The 15,446-nt window shown below is 59.1% G+C and overlaps 1 protein-coding gene across 10 annotated transcripts in view; it reads right to left on the reverse strand.

The window, feature by feature from the left end:
- Nucleotides 1-6,970, reverse strand: part of ZMIZ1 (zinc finger MIZ-type containing 1) — a 233,940-nt gene extending 226,970 nt beyond the window's left edge. For 9 of the 10 annotated variants that reach the window (XM_057308716.1, XM_026504542.4, XM_026504540.4 and 6 more), the window contains exon 1: nt 6,638-6,970. The gene's annotated coding sequence lies outside the window, so the exon portion shown is untranslated. Of the gene's footprint in view, nt 1-986; nt 5,670-6,637 lie in introns of those variants that run through there. The other variant, XM_048219187.2, reaches the window with a different exon arrangement.
- Nucleotides 6,971-15,446: the final 8,476 nt, after the last annotated feature.

A 15,446-nucleotide genomic window follows, 5' to 3' on the forward strand; every position in this document is an offset into this window, starting at 1 on the left:
GATGGGGGTAGGGCAGGAGAGAGGATAGGGACAGACTGCAAGTTCCATTCACACCAGATGCCAAAAAAATAATTTTGGAAGAGCCTTTGAAAGCACAAAGAGATTGTCTTCTAACATAACCCCCACCCCCACCCCCATCAGAATAGCCTTGCCATTTTCTGGCAAAGCACTAATCTGCATTCACTTGGACCCTCCAAGAGATCAAGAATCTAGGACAGGGGAGGAAGAGAAAAGCCCCCATCTCTGAGAGCCCTAGGAGAAAAGGCCTGAGTCCTCGGGAGAAACCTGGGCCAGCAGAGGCGACAGCATGTGTGAGGGCACGCGGATCCGTGCATGTGTGTGTGTGTGTGGGGGTGTGTGATGCCAACTGGGGAGCAGGCTGTGGGACAAATGAAGCACCCCTAGCCCCTATCTTTGGGGTAGACTTCTCTGGAGGGTTCATGAGTCCTGTACAATTCCAGACCTGCCCTGAAGTCTCCAGGGACAAAGATCACAAAGCCAGACCGCAAGACCCAGGCACCCTGCCACTACCGGCCATTGAGGCCCGGGGCCAGCCCCTGCCCCGGTGCAGAATTCTGTGGTCCCATCCACACAGCGAAGGCTTGGAGCCAGATGACCCTTAAGGGCCATGCCTGCTCTGACGGTCCGCGGGGCCAAGACTCCACAGAAAAGCACAACACCTATGGTCACTCAGGCCCCCACCCTGGAGAATTGGAAAAGGAGTCCCCAGTCCCCAGCTGGCTGTCTAAGGCTGGGGCTGGGGCAGAGCGGAGTCCCCACACCGTCTGTCCTCAACAGCCTGCCACGGCTGAAACCTTCAAGTGGTTACAATTACAGCCGGGCTAACAGGATTAGGGGAGCATTGAAATCTAAGAAATCTAATTAGCTCAGACACCCCGGCCTCCCCCAGCATGATCCTGCAGTAACCCCGGCAGCTGGGCCTGACAGGCGGGGGCCCCGGGGCCCTCCCGGGCTACAGTCATTACCTGTGCAGGTGTGCCAGGCTGGGCCAGGCTTCCTGGGGAGGTGCCAGCTTGGCCTGCCTGGCCGCGTCCTGCTCTGTACCCCACCAGCTACGGCCTCGTCCTGGGGTAGCACTCAGCTGAACTCCACAGCAGCGGGCGCAGGGACGTGGGCAGCAGGAGGGATGTGTCTGGGGGTAGGAGGAACTCAAGAGCCCCCACAGGGCGGCCACCCCACACAGCCCGAGGACTGACTCAGCCAGAGGAGGGGCAGGCTGAGTCAACGTCCGTATCTATAGAAACCATCACAGCCCAGGGAAGAGCCTTGGGCCGCACAGGGACCTGGGGCCTGGAAACATCTCCGCTTCCTGCTCTAGGGCCAGGGTTGGGGTTGGAGACCCATGCACAGACACGTGTGCCCCAGCAGTCACGGCAGCATTTAGGGCTCAGAGCAAGCTCAGCTGTAAGACACCAGGCCAAAAGAAAGGAACACGCTGCTGGGGTGGGGGTGGGGGGGCACAGGTAGGCCCCTCTGTGACCCTTCCTGCGGGCGGCTCCACCTCCCTAACCTCAGTTCCCGAGTCCCCATCCCACGGGGTCCACACCGACTTCTGCACCCGTGTCCCTGCCTGCTTGGAGGACTGGGAAGGCCGCAGCAGTGCCGCAGCTCTAAAGCCTGGGGCTGATTCCTGGCTTGGCTACAGGTCATCTTACCTCTCTGAAACTCGGTTTTCTTGTCTGTTAAGTGGGGCTAATTCCAAAGAGTAGCTAGCTTCCGCGGTGGCTGCCGGAGTGCCATAAATTTGGAGAGTGCTTCTAAATCCCCCAAGTGCCAAACACAAAGGCGAGGGACCGTGGTTATTACTGTCATACGCCCCATGGCAGGCAGCCAGCTGGTAGTGGTTAATTATTTATTTGGACTGATCTTCCTGCCCTTACTGGCTGTGAGCTCCTGAGGGACAGGAACTATCTTCCCCATTTCTGGGTGTCTCACAGGCCACAATCGTCACAACTGTGGACTCTTAGGAATTATCTGGGGCACCAATGCTGGGCCCCTGACCTGACCCTACCCCCCATCATGTACCTCCTTCTTTCTCCTCATTGTCAATCCGAGGAGGGAAAAGTACCAAGAGGCAAACCCAGCACGTACACTGACAGATCACGGTGAGCCCCTCTGGAAGACCTCTTCTCACTCCCGGCAGCTCATTCCCAATAACGGTTGAAGGCAGCCGTTTGGAGGGTGTCCGCATTCTGCCCCCCCATCAGTATGATCTGCTTGACCCCTGGTCTTGAATCTGTGATCATTCAAGAAAGGAGGAGACTGTGGTCTGGAGGACCCCCAGCACCTCAAGCCCAGAGTGAGGGTCAGGAGGAAATGATTTCCAGAAAGCATGCCATGCAACAGAGCACACTCATAGAGCTGTCCACTGAAGGCAGAAGCTGCTCGGAGTGGTGAGCGCCCTGTCACAGGGGGAATGCAAGCCAAGACTGGGTATAAGCTGCCAAGGAAGTAGGCTTGGGGAAGCACCTGCTGGAAAATGCTTCTAGCACCCCCAAGGCAACACCTTTGTGCTCCACTCTGCACCCAGAGCCTGCCAGGGCTTCAGAGGACACACACCAAGGGCTCTACTACTCATCTCTGCCTCATCCTCACAGCAGCCTAGTGGGATCAGAGTTGCTCTGCCTTTGGACCCATTTTACAGATTAGGAGACTGAGTCCCAGCAGGGTGAAGCCACTGGCCTAAGGGAACCAGCCTCTTGACACGTCTCCCCCATCTCCTCAAGCACTGGGAAGACCCAAGAATCACAAAGGGTTTCTCAGAGGCTGTGTGTGGGACTGATTTTCTCAGCCTCTCTTGATCCTCCCTGAGGGCAAGGCCCAACCTCAAAATCACCCCTAGAGTTTATAGCCCAGGAAAGCTCTGCCTCCCCCCCACCTTTGTCAGGGGCTCTAGGGACAAAGAGCTTCCCCCTCAGAGGGCGTGGACAGAGGCCACTGTGTCCTGCTGAGAGGTCAGAGCAGTCACCAGGCAAGGCTGCAGCGGGGTCCAGGGTAATTACTGCAGCCCGGCCTTTGTTGTCCACACAAAACCCGAGGAACCTCATAAAGATGGGGCGGTGATAGGAGCCCGGCAGAAGCCCTTGGGAGCAAAGTTATGAATGAAAACGTATGAGACCCAGTCACAACCTGGCAGGCCCTGCTTCCTGGTTCCGTGACAGAGTGCCCAGAGAAGCTTCCGGAAATTAACTTGTTGGTGCCCAAATTTCTTTCAGTGATGCCTCACCCTGAGGTGAGGGTCATGGCTGCTTTTGGACCCTAGCCAAGGCCTCAGAACTCCGTATCCGTGGCTTCACACACGGGTACTCTTGTGACACGACTCTCAGGACACAGTAGGCCTCAAAGTGCCTTCCTTCCTTATCTACCCCCCCCCCCATCTCTGTCAATCAGGGAAAAAGTGAAGTGTGCAGCTCTCCTCAGTGGGAGCCTTCCCCCTGCAATTTTCCAGGATGAGTTGCCGGTGGGCACCTGTCCTATGTGGGGGCACATCTCTGGGGGCCACGTATGGAGAGAGTGTTGTGTTACCGTTGCGAGGGGAGTGTGCATGTGTGTGAGAGAGAGAGAGCCTGTGGTTCTGTGGCCAAATCCCACAGTCTCTAGACCTTTCTTCACTTTGCTCCTGGCCATGAAAGGAAAGAGGACCCCCTCCCTTCTTTCCTTAGGAGGAAAAAGGGACATACTGTCCCCACCAAGAAGCCAGAAATCCTTCTTTGCAAAGACAGGGCTAGTTATCAAAGTTTCCCAGAAGTCCGGCAATTTCTCATTCCCAACTCTTCTCTGTGAGCCATACCCTGAATGCCTCAAAACCCCAATCCAAGAACCATTTAAAACTCTTGAAAACTCCCTACTTCTGAGCGCCTCCCCCCACCCCAGCTCCAGCGTCTCTTACCAACTCTCAAACGTCTAAAGTTTTGAGATTTACATGTGAAAACAGCATTTCATAACCTCGTGACTTGGGACAAGGAGATGCTTCTGTCCTTTTGGGAAAAACAAAACCCGACCGAAATCATAAAACTTAGAAGAAAACACCATCTCCCTCCAGATGCATTCCCTTGGCCCCAAAGTCACACGTGCTCTGTGGCAGATAGGGCTTTCAATGTGTCTTTTGTTTGATGCTGGTGTTTCAACATCCTCAACTGGATAGAGAAAGGTCAGCGCGAGGCTTGGGGCATTCACAAACCACAGCACCAGGGCCAGGCAGAGGGGAAGCAAGGGGCCAGGAATTCCCCCCCCCCACATCACCCCAACTCCTGCTCTGGATCTCCTCAAAAAGCAGCCAGGACAGAGAAAGCGAGGGGCCTGCCCCCTGGTCTCAACTTCCCCGATAGCTTACACACAACTTTTAAACTCCCGGGACCATACCAACGCCAGCGAAGTCAAGTCCGAATTCAACGCCAGCCAAGCTGCCCATTCTCCAACCACAGCGCCTGCCTCTTTATCTCTACCTTCAGAAAAAACAATAATAAGCAAACGCAGGCACCTCTGAGAACAGCCTCTGGCCTCCTGCCCTGCCCTGTGTAACCAGCCTGTCCTTACACCCACAGGAGAGGAGGAGACAGCGCGGGTTAACCCTCTGGTCTACCAGGCCCCGTTCCCAGGTTGCAGCAGGGAGACAAACTGTTGCTCAAGAAAATCCTCCAGAAAACCCTCGGCACCAGGAGGCAGCTCCCTGCGGCTTCTGCCCAGCGCCAAGCCCGGGGCTTCCACAGGCGGCTTCTCACTGCCCTTTTAAATCTGCACGGTTGGGCTCTACTCTTCCCATGCCCCGGGCTGTCCACCCAGGGGGCTCCAAATGGTCATGGCAGAGCAGGGAGGAGGAAAAGACTGGCCGAGCAGTGCCCTCACCCTGCCAGCGCAGCCGCCAGCTTCTTGGAGGACCTCTGAGAGAACATTTGTTTGGGCTGCCAAGTTAAATCTTCCTCCCTCATGTCAAGGCATTGGAAAAGCAGTCAGGGGAGAGGAGAAGGGGGAGAGTGGGGAAGGAGCAGCGGGAGGGACGGAGGGAGGGAGGGAGAGAGGCAGGCAGGCAGGCAGGCAGCTCTCAGAGCCCCAGTTACTCGGGCACTGCCCAAGGAAGCTTGCGGCTCTCAATCAGAACAGTCTGGGTTCGGGACACCCAAGCAGGGGTCGGGCCGCCAGGCCTCCAGGGTCAGGCGCCGGGTGTCAGTCGCTCTGTGCCCCAGCCTCGGGAGAGGCCCTCGCTCTGTGCCCCGCTAGAGGGGCGAGCTGGGAAATTGGAAGGCAGAAGCGGAAAAAGTTTGCGGCAGGTAGAGGGGTAAGGGCTGGGCGGCCCTGCCGTCGGGCTGTCCCCTCGGGAGGGGTGGGGGGCCCGGGCCGGCTGCCCTGGCGCGCTACCGCCAGCCCGCCCTCCTGCCCGGGTTGTTTACATTCCTGGAGTGTCTTTTAAACCCGGGGCTGAGGCCGACTCCCGGCCTTCTCCGGCGGCTCCGGGGCAGTCTCCCGTGAAAATCTGCTGGCGCACAATGGCCGGGAAGGCGGCCGCCCCTCGCCCGCGCCCCCGCTGCTCCGGGGCGGGGAGCCTGCCCTCCGCACCGCGCCCTCTCCCCGCCCGCCTGGCTTCCTGGACAGATGTCCCCGGCGAGGGGGCGACGCGCGCCCGCTGCCCGCGCCCCAGACGCCGAGGCCGCGCTCCCCAGTTTTCTCCCCAGCCCAGACGCCAGGAATGTGAAACAAGCTTCCAGAGCCCGCCCCCCCCACCCCAGCTCCGGCCCTGGCCGGGCCCCCCAACCTCCGCCCAGCCGGCCTCCCACTCCCCCGGGGCCGCCGCGCCGCCGCCGCCGGAGACGGAGGAAGAAAGAACACGGAGAAATTACTTTCGTATTTGCAACGAGCGCGCGCACACACACACACATCTTCCCTCTGGGCTCCCCTCCTGGCCGGGGCAGCCCCGTCCAGCCGATGGCCTTAACGCCCCTCGGGCTTCTCAAGATCTACGGGAAGCCCCTACACACACACCCCTTGGCGTTCCCCGTCTAGTACCGTGCGCCGCGTCTCCCCGAGCAATTCACACACAAACAACTTAACCGCGCCTCCACCTCCCATTTACAAAAGTGTGTGTTTTCCCTGGAAATTCAGATGCACAACTTAGCACCGCCACCCCTTGCCACCCCGAAATCCAGCGCCGTCTCCGGCGGTTTTCGTACACACAGGAGCACAACTTCGCGTCTCCCCGAAGGAGGTGAGGGAGACCGAGGTGGTCCTACCCGGGTCCTATCCTCCCTGCCCGAATCCCGGTCCTGCCCGGGTGTACAGAACGAGGGCTGGAGGCGCACCGGCAGGAGGCGGGCACAGGGTCCGCGCGCGCACAACCTTACTCACGCCCCGCACACCCGAAGAGCCTCGGCCCCCGCGCGCAGCTCGAGCCGGCTCCTCGCAGCCGGGCGTTCGCCGGTCGCCTGGGCCTCGGCCCCGGGCCGCCGAGGGGAGCGCAGCGGAGCTCGGCCGGCGGCCGTTCGCCCGGCTTGCCTGGCCCCGGCGGACCCTTCAAGGGAAAAGCCCCCAGCCCCCAGCGCCCCACGCTCGCACCCCAAGAGTCCACGGAGAGCGAGAGGAAGGCCCGCGGCCAGCGGGCGCCCGGGTCTGGACCCAAACTTACCGGGCGCTGCGAGCGCCGCTGCCGCCGCTGGAGGACGCGCCGCTGCCGCCGCGGCCGCTGCCGGGCAGGCCCGGCTCGGGCCGGGAGGAGCGCAGCGAGGGCGCCGAGAACGGCTCCGCTTCGGCTCCTGCTCCGCGCCGACCGGGGCTGGGGTCACCGCGCTGCGCCGGCGCTGCTCGCTCGCTCCGCCGCCGGGTCGCTCCTCGCTCGCCCGCCGCCCGGTCGCCTGCTCTCCCGGGCGCCCGCCGCCGCTCGCTTTTTTAATGTCCACAGACAGTGAAAAGGAACTCGGCGTTAGGGGGTGAGTAAGTGAATCAACTCGCCCGGAGCCGAGCAAGTTGAAGTGTCAGATTACATTGGCTATTCTATTTCCAAAGGGCCCCGCGCCGCCGGCCGCCCGCAAAAGCAGGCGCGGAACCACGGATGGAACGGAGTGTCGCGGCACCGCCGCCGCCGCCGCCGCCAGCGCTGGGCTCCGCTCGGCTCGCGCTCTCTCAGCGCTCTCGCCGTTCACTCCCCCTCTTTCCTTTTCGCCCTTTTCTCTCCCTTGCCTTTCCTGTCCCCTCTTTTGCTCTCTCTTCCCCGCTCCTTGGCCCCGGCCCTCTCCAAGCTTTCCCCCCTCTGTGGCTCGGAAGAGCATCGCGCGTCACCCCCCCACCCCGTCACTCACCTCCCTCTTTTCTCCCCCTTCCTCCACTTCTCCCTGCCCGCCCCCACCTCCCCGCTCCTGCAAGTTTAGAGTAGGAGAGAAATGCTGAGCCTAGGAAGGGACCACATTGGGGAGGGGGCAAAAACCACCCGGCACACCCGGCACCCCCTTGACTTGCGCGCCCGGGACTAGAGTGCACTCGGGCAGTGAACGCTGTCAAGGTACCCTATTTGGGGGCAAACGAGTTGCTAGCAAGGATCGCCCAAGCGTTCCCCGGGAGGAGGCTTTGGGGTTGTTCCCAAAGCCCGGGGACTGACTGGTGGGGCGAACAGAGGAACCCCACCACATACACACACACCACCGCCACCACCAAGGGCGACGTTGGGGGAGGTTGGAGCGCGGTGCCCCCGACAACTGGGAAGGACCAGTGCGCATGGTCTGACCCCGGCACCCTGCGCGGTCCAGAGACGCGTGGATTCCCCGAGGCGGGCCGGGAGCGCCCCAGGCCCAATGCACGTGGGCGGGGTGGGAGCGCCGGGACCCAGGCCCAGTTCCAAGTCCGGGGCTGGGCACTGCCCCGGGGGCCGCGGAGAGCGATGGCACTTACAAGGCGCAGTTGGGTGCACCCACTCGTGGGGTTCCCCTCGCGGAGCCACCCCCGAGAGGATTTAAGTGCGCACCCACCTTGGCTCTCGTCCACTGCCACTCACACGGAAACTCCTACACAAACAGCACACACATTCGCGCCCACACTCAGTTTTACAAACACGCTTCCACACGCGTGCACAAACACGCACACACGTACACTTTCCCTCACAAATATACCTGTGTACATGGCCATAGCAAGCACATTTACATACACGCAACTGCACACATACACACACATCGTTGTACAACCAAATACACTCAAAAAAACAAAAACATGAAACATTTCCCTTGTGCCTTAAAACCTCATGCTCACGTACACACACAAGCCCATATCCTCCTCCACTCCCTCTTTCACACCCAGAACCCCAACCCCACCACCGCTTGTGATTTGCGGCACCCTCAGTCCCAAATCATAATCGGCGCCCGCGCGGCACGGGTTGGACACACACACTCGCGCGCACGCAAGCACTCTCCTCCCTGCACAGGCGGGGGAGGCTTCGGCCCGGCGCCCGCTTGGTATTCCAGGTGTGGCGGCGGTTCCGCGCTCCGTGTTTTGCAGTCTGCCGCGGTGTCGGAGGCGAGGCGAGGAAGGGAGCTGGAATAACAAAGGCAAGTTGGGGAGAGCGCAAGGGGGCGCAGCCCGGGCCGGGCCGCGGGGGGAGCCCTGCAAGGCCTGGGCTTTGCAGGCTGAGAGGGTCTCGGGCGCCAGGAGCCGGAGGTGGGGAGGGAGGGAGGGGGAGGGAAGGGGGGGCGGTGAGGGTCGAGGGGCGGGGCCGCGGCGTGACGTCAGAGAACAATGACACCGCCGGGGGCGGGCACCCGGAGGCAGCCCGGGCGGGGGTCTCCCGGGGGACTGAGACTAGCGGAAGACGTCCGGGACCGGCTAGGGCCATTACCTGATTGACGAGGCCCGCTCGGGAGTGCGGACGTGCCACGCAGATTCCAGGATCGTCCAGGCCTCCTGGGCAGTGATCAGCGCTGACCCTGGGCCAGAGTGAGGAGCAGGCCAGAGTACCCTCCCCCCACCCTATTTAAAAACATCCTCCAGTGGGCATCTCTGACCTCGGCTTGAACTCCCTCAGGGCCGGCTAGATCACTCCTTCCACCACCGAGGGAAAGGAAGCAAAATGAATTTGCCAACTCTGAATTCATTCTCAAGGCTTCGCTAGTCTGACAGCCCGCGAACTCAGCTTGGATTCCTGAGGGCTCAAAGGACTGCAGCTCAGGTCCACAGGGGCGTGGGAGGGGATGCCCGGAACCTGCTTGATGTTCCCAGGGGAAATTCTGCCGCCCGATGCCATTAGGTGCAAGGGAAGGCACTCCGTTTTGGGCCTCAGTCTTTCCACCTGTCACATGGACTGTTATCAAGCTGCCGTTCCCGCACAGGTGGCAGCTGAGCACCCTTGGGAAAGGTGGATGTGATGAGAGTCTTCCAGACCTCTCAGGACACCAGAGAAGCATGGTCCCAGTGCATTCCTGTGGGAGTACATACCTGAGCCCCTCCCCCTCAGCCTCTGGGTGGCCCAGGTTCATAAGTCAGGACATGGGGGTAGCCTGAGAAACCCCTGGAGGCCTGACCCAGGGCTGGAAGGTGTAATGCAGCTGGCTGAGTGGTGGCTGGAGCCACAGCTGCTCCCCCTGGGAAGTCTATAGCATTGCAGCAGCCAGAAAGCTACACCCCCGCCCCCAACCACCCCCGGTCCAAAACCTCAGGACAGAGTTTCTGGGTTTAAGAGGCTGGAGGGCAAGAATCCAGCCTCAGCCAAGAACTAGATGGGTCAGGATGGCTCAGGATACTGTCCTCTCAACATTTCTGTCCAAATTCCTCAGTGAGTGACATGGGCTCACCACCTCCAAGAAATGGGGAATGGAGGCAGCCTTGGGGGTGATCACTCATGTTCAAAAGCTCCTGTCCAGAAGATACCCCCCAACCCCCGTTTCCTTTACCTCTGAAGACCAGCATGCTACCGCAGAGGGCAGAGGAGCCCAGCCCAGTTTATAAAGCGGGCCCAAGCGAAGGGTAATTTCAGCTCTTCCTAGCTGGGCAAGCATGACACTTGATGGCCGCAAGTCTGAGGAACCTCACCTGGGCCCTGAGTCTGCCCAGCCCTCCTGGGGATCCTGGCCTCCAGTCCTGGGGACTCAGGCCTTTGCTCTCTCTATTCATCTTTCAGGGAAATAACAAGGCAGGCTGGATCCCTGTGGGGTCTTGGAAGAAGCTGTGACTTCCTTAGTACTACTGTGTGCTGGGTACCATGGTGAGGGTCTCAGCATTAGCTCGTTGAATTCTCACCCCGCCTTAGATGTTCCAGTACTATCTTCCCTTCAGAGAAAACTGCTGCTTTGAGTCACTTGGTCAATCAGGATTCAAACTCAGGCTCTCGTGAACAAAGTTTCCTGTGTGACATCTTAGCCCAGCTCTGCCTCCTCTTCCATAGACTCTCTGTGTGGTCCTGGGCAAGTTGCTAACCCTCTCCGGGCTTCTTGAAACCAAGGGTGAGGTCTCATGGCAGTGGCAGGGCCTCTTTGGGGATTACGTGTCCTGAGCCTCCACCTTTCTGGCCCTGACTTCTGTGGGCTTGGAGATCTGGGGGTGAAGCAGAGGGAATAGTGCTCTCACTTCCCAGCCACTGAGAACTGGAAGATAGATCCCACTCAGCTAACGCAGGGCCCAGGAATCACGTGGCTCCAGAGGCAGCTCAGTGCCCATCAGGAGGGTGCAGTCTGCACAGGGCCGGCCTGTGGGTGCCCATGCAATGTCCTGCTCACACCTACCTTCAGAGTAGACTTACGTTTTATAAATTGCCTTGCCTTCCAGGAACCATCAGTGGGAAAGAAAGCCATTGCTTAGGCCTAGGCCTGGGAAGTGAGGAGCCAGGAGGTCCAGGAGGCCAGCAGGAAGGCAGTGGGGAGAGGCTATAAGTCTGGGGGGAACAGAAGACCTGTACAGGGTGCAGTGACTATGGCCTCCTGGGCTGGAGGCCCTCAGTGGCCTGGGGGAGCAAGGGACTGGCACATGTGGGGGTGAAATCCTACCTCTCCAGGACTGCCCTGTCTGTCTTCACAATTCACCCCTCACTCCCCAAAAGGGAGCTCAGGGACTAAAAGGGCAGGAGGAGTGTCACCTTATTGAGAGCTTCCTGTTTGCCAGGACTTTCTCATTCAATCCTCTCCACAAGCCAGAAGATGTAATTCCCCACTGAAGACAAAGGCTCAGAGAGGTTAAGTGACTTGCTTAGGGCCTCACAGTTATTTGGTGAGTTGGGCCAGATCTCAGGATGGAGAATGGGGACTTGCCTTAATTCATCACCAGGCTATGGTGCAGACAAGGTGACCCTCTGGGTCCTTTGGGGTGGATGGTGGAATGATCACTCACCTGCCAGGGAATGATCGGGTCCCCTCCCATGGCAGTGGGTCATGGGGAGTAGATTTAGTCTCCGTACGTTGGTGGATCCAGGAGGCATTTGGTCCCTGCCCCACTCTGAGGTGACTGTGTGTCTGGAGGTAGGTGGTTGGGCCCAGCAGAGAGTAGATGTGCCCCTCAGCATAGCAGGTGCCCCTGGACTGCCTCCTCCCTCTTTGCCAGTCCAGTTGCCCACTCCATTCTCTGAAGCCACGCCTGCCCAGCCTCCTGGCCTTGGCTCTCCAGGCTTTCCACCAGGGACGCTATCTTCTCCATTCCCATCATGGACCTCTGCCCCATGGTTCCAGACCCGGCTCAGACACCGCCCCCTTCTTGTGCTGGGAGGCCCAGGAGAGGCAACGGAGAGCCTGCTTTGGGATTTAGGACACCTTCGCTCCCAGCCCACCACTGTCCCACTTGCAGGGTGTCTGGGGCGCATCACAGACTCTCTCTGTGCTGCTGTCTCCCTGCCTGTCAGGTAGGAGAGTATGGGACACGGGATGTCCAGTGGTACTTCTGCCTCTGACTGAGCCTTTGACTCTTGAGCTAGGGGGTACCTCAGGGTTTAGCGGGGCCCTGCTTTGGGGAATGCCCTCAGAAGATCTCCTTACGCTGTGTAGGGAAAGGAAAACATGTGCGTTCAGAGGGGACGGGCCAGGGCTGTGAGTAGGTCACGACCTTAACACCTTGCTTCACAAGGTACCGCTCATCTTCTGAGCCTTGCAATGGCCCTTTTCCCAGGGATGAAACTGAGCCCCGAAAGGAGGTGGTGGCTTTCCCATGGCCACACAGCTGGCAAGTGTCAGAGCGGGAACAAGAACCAGGTGTCCGGACCCAGCGCTCGCTCCTCTTCTCCAGCGCTGCCAGAGAGCCATCTGGTAGCTAGGAGGGCCTGTACCCCTGGGGGGCCGGGAACAAGCAGCCAAAGGAGGGTCAGTCCTCCTCCCTCTATCCTGACCGCTCCGGCACCGAGGGAAGGGTCCCTCCTCTCTGGCACTGGAGGGGGTGGGAGAAGATCCCAGAGCCTCAACATCTCCTCTCCTGACCTGGACAGCAGTCTGCCGGCCTCAAGGCTCCTAGCCCCTTGCCCTGACCCACGCATGTAACCACATTCGGTGCCTTCCAGAATTGCCAGGATTCTATACATACTCTTAACCTCCTCACACTCTTCCTGCCTCCTGGGACATACCCCTGGCAGTCTTCAAGGCCATATCCACGGCTATGTCCTCAGAGGCTTGCCTCTGATACCTCCAGCAGATGTGCTGTCTACCTGGTCTCAGCCCCCACGTGCTGCTGCCCCTGCCTCCGGCATCGTCATCATCGTAACGATTACATATCAGAGCTTACTGTGTGCCGGACACCGAGCATCTCATGCACGCGATCTCCTTTGCTCTGCACACAAGCTGATTTTTTATTAGTGGTAGTAACGTCTCCATTTTGAGAGATGAGGAAACTGAGGCACCGGGAATTTCATCTGCCCAGCATGATATCTCACTAGGCAGGGAAATTACTTTGATGTGCACCCATCTCCTCCCAGGCTGAGACTGTGGGCCAGAGGGTGGCTCACTGCCCTATCCCATCACCCAGCACAGTGCCTGAGTGACTGACAGGCGGTCAAGGGCAGTGGGAGATGCGAGGGGTGCCCAAGGATGAGCCAGACCAGCCCTCCAGGAGCCCCTAGGCTATCAGAAAGGACTACCCTCATCAAATCCCACTCTGAAATCTGAGGGAAGGAGGGGAGTTGGCGTTGAGTGGGGTCTGGAAGGCAAGCTCTGCTGGGGAAGCAGACCAGAGGGAGGCAGGGACCTGCCTAAGTCACACAGCAAGTGCGAGGGAGCAGCGGGCTGGGACCCCAGGCATCCAGTACGATGTGCCGTCTTGCACCTTGCAGCCAGCTGTGGGGTCCCTGAGCCTGTGCTGTTTTTCAAGGACACACGGTCCCAGACGCCTCCATGATGCTGAGCTGTTCAACGAGCGGCCCCAGTTCTTCTCTCCCCTCTATTAAATTTTTTTTTAAAAAGAAGAAGAAAGAAAGAAATCCAGGCATTGTTCCTGACTGCAGCTGGTGCCAACTAGAATCCCGCCGAACAGAATGGAGCCGAGAGCCCGGCCGCCAGGGGCCTGGCTGCTGACACAGGGCCTTTCTATTTTGCTTTCCCCCCTGGGGGCCCAGGCTGACGTTTTGTCCCCTCCATGGGCACCCTCTCCACCTGCCTCCCTGGCCCCAGCTCTGAGTCTCCTGCTGCCCTCACCCCCTTTGCAAAAATCAGATGCCACTTGGGAGGGCTGTGGAGCACTGCCACCCCCTGCCTTTCTTCCTCATCCTCCACAACCCCGGAGTGAGCGGGACCCCCTCCCTGTCCCCCCACTCTACCAAGGCGGGGGAGCTTTGGATGCCTGTCTAGGAGAGCGGCAGAAACCCTTTCTCCATGGAATCATTTGGAACACTGATTTGATTTCGGAATATACCAGGATTTTCCATCCCACCCCCACCTGACTTGGCAAGTGCCAGTCCAAGCTCGCCCGTTAAGGCGATCTGCAGCAGGGGAGGGGTGGGGGTTGGGAGGGGTGGCGTGGGGTAGGGTGCCGGTGGCAACAAACAGCCAAGCAGGCAGAGAAACGCTTTCTGAAGTTCCTGGTTTGCCGGCTGCCTCTGCTCTAAGAGACTTGGTCTTTGGAGGAAGAGGATTCTCCCAACTCTCCCTTGCTGCCTTCGTTCAGCCTCCCCTCCCTGCCCCTTTAGAACCTTGAGTTCCCTTTGGCAACATCCCTCACCTCTGTTCTCCAAAAAGCTGGTCTGACCCAGATGACCCCAAGCATCAGCCCAAAGAGAGTAGTGGCCTGGCCTCTATCCAGTGTCCTCTGGGAGCCCTGGGGCTTGGCCTGGCCATCAAAGCCAGCTTCCCGAGCATCCCCTTTCCTCTTACGCGTACAGGGCTTGAGAGTTTGTAAAGAGCACTTTATGTCTTACCCGAGTGCCCCAGCGGCCTCAAGAGGCAGGCGGAAACGGCACAACCCACTTTGTAGAGAAATAAACTGAGGGCTCAAGGGGCCCAGTGGTTTGGCCAAAGTCATACAGGAAGGGGCAGAATTGGTATTTGAATCCCGGTCTTCTGATTTTATGTCACTGAGGAGGCCGTGGGGACCTGAGTGGTAATGGTCTCAGAGGATGGCCTTCAAATACTGCCACAAGACGGGATCCCAGACACACTGATTCATCTACCAGACGTTTATCGACCACCTGCAACATGCCAGGCACAAAACTAGGCACTGGGAGTCTGACAGTGAACAATGCAGGTGGGGTCTCTCTGATGCAGAGCTTATATTCTGTTGACGGAGAGACAGCACACAGACTGTGCGGGAAGGTGTCCCCGTCTCCACCAGCCCAGCACATACGCCCCCGAAGGAGCCCTGGCTAGGAGGCTGGAGACACGGGTTCTGGTCCTGGTTTTGCCCCCAGTCCCCGTGCGATGTTGGATGAGGCTTTCTACCTGTGAAATCTGCCAACATGTGGCCCCTTACGCATGTCCTCGGGGTGCTGTCCTACTCCCAGCCTCTGAGTCAAGTGGTTAATGATTTCCTAGCATGAATATTTGATTAATTTTTTCTCAAACCTGACTTTTCATGGGCTCTCAGGACCAGAAAGGGGCTTCGGAGGTCATCAAAGTTAGAACCCCTAGGTCTCATTCTTCTCGGGAGGTGCCTGTCTCTGCTTGCATCCTTCCGGGAATGGGGAGCTTGCTCCCTCACATGGCGGACCCTGGTCAGTGGTGTGGTGGTAGGTGTTTAACATTTGGCTCTCCAAAATGGGGAAAACCCGATGGATACCATTTGCTGATTTCCATGGTGTAAATACTCCCACTGTGGCCAATGTCACGCTGCTGACTTAACTTCCACCAGCTCGCAGAGTTCCAGAGAATTTAGCCATCGGCTCTCGTGAACCGGTCCGAGCCGGCTCCAACACGCCTCCGGGCTGCCCCACGGAGAAGCCCTGTCGAGCTATACGTGTTGGGAAGTTCTCCCTGGTATTGAACAAAATGTCTAATTCTCAGGAGCTCCAGCCTGAGGGTCCTGAGTTACTTCTCTGGGGTGTCCTAGGACAAGGGGGC

Source organism: Ursus arctos, unplaced genomic scaffold, assembly GCF_023065955.2.
Source record: "Ursus arctos isolate Adak ecotype North America unplaced genomic scaffold, UrsArc2.0 scaffold_7, whole genome shotgun sequence".
NCBI classification, from domain to species: domain Eukaryota; kingdom Metazoa; phylum Chordata; class Mammalia; order Carnivora; family Ursidae; genus Ursus; species Ursus arctos.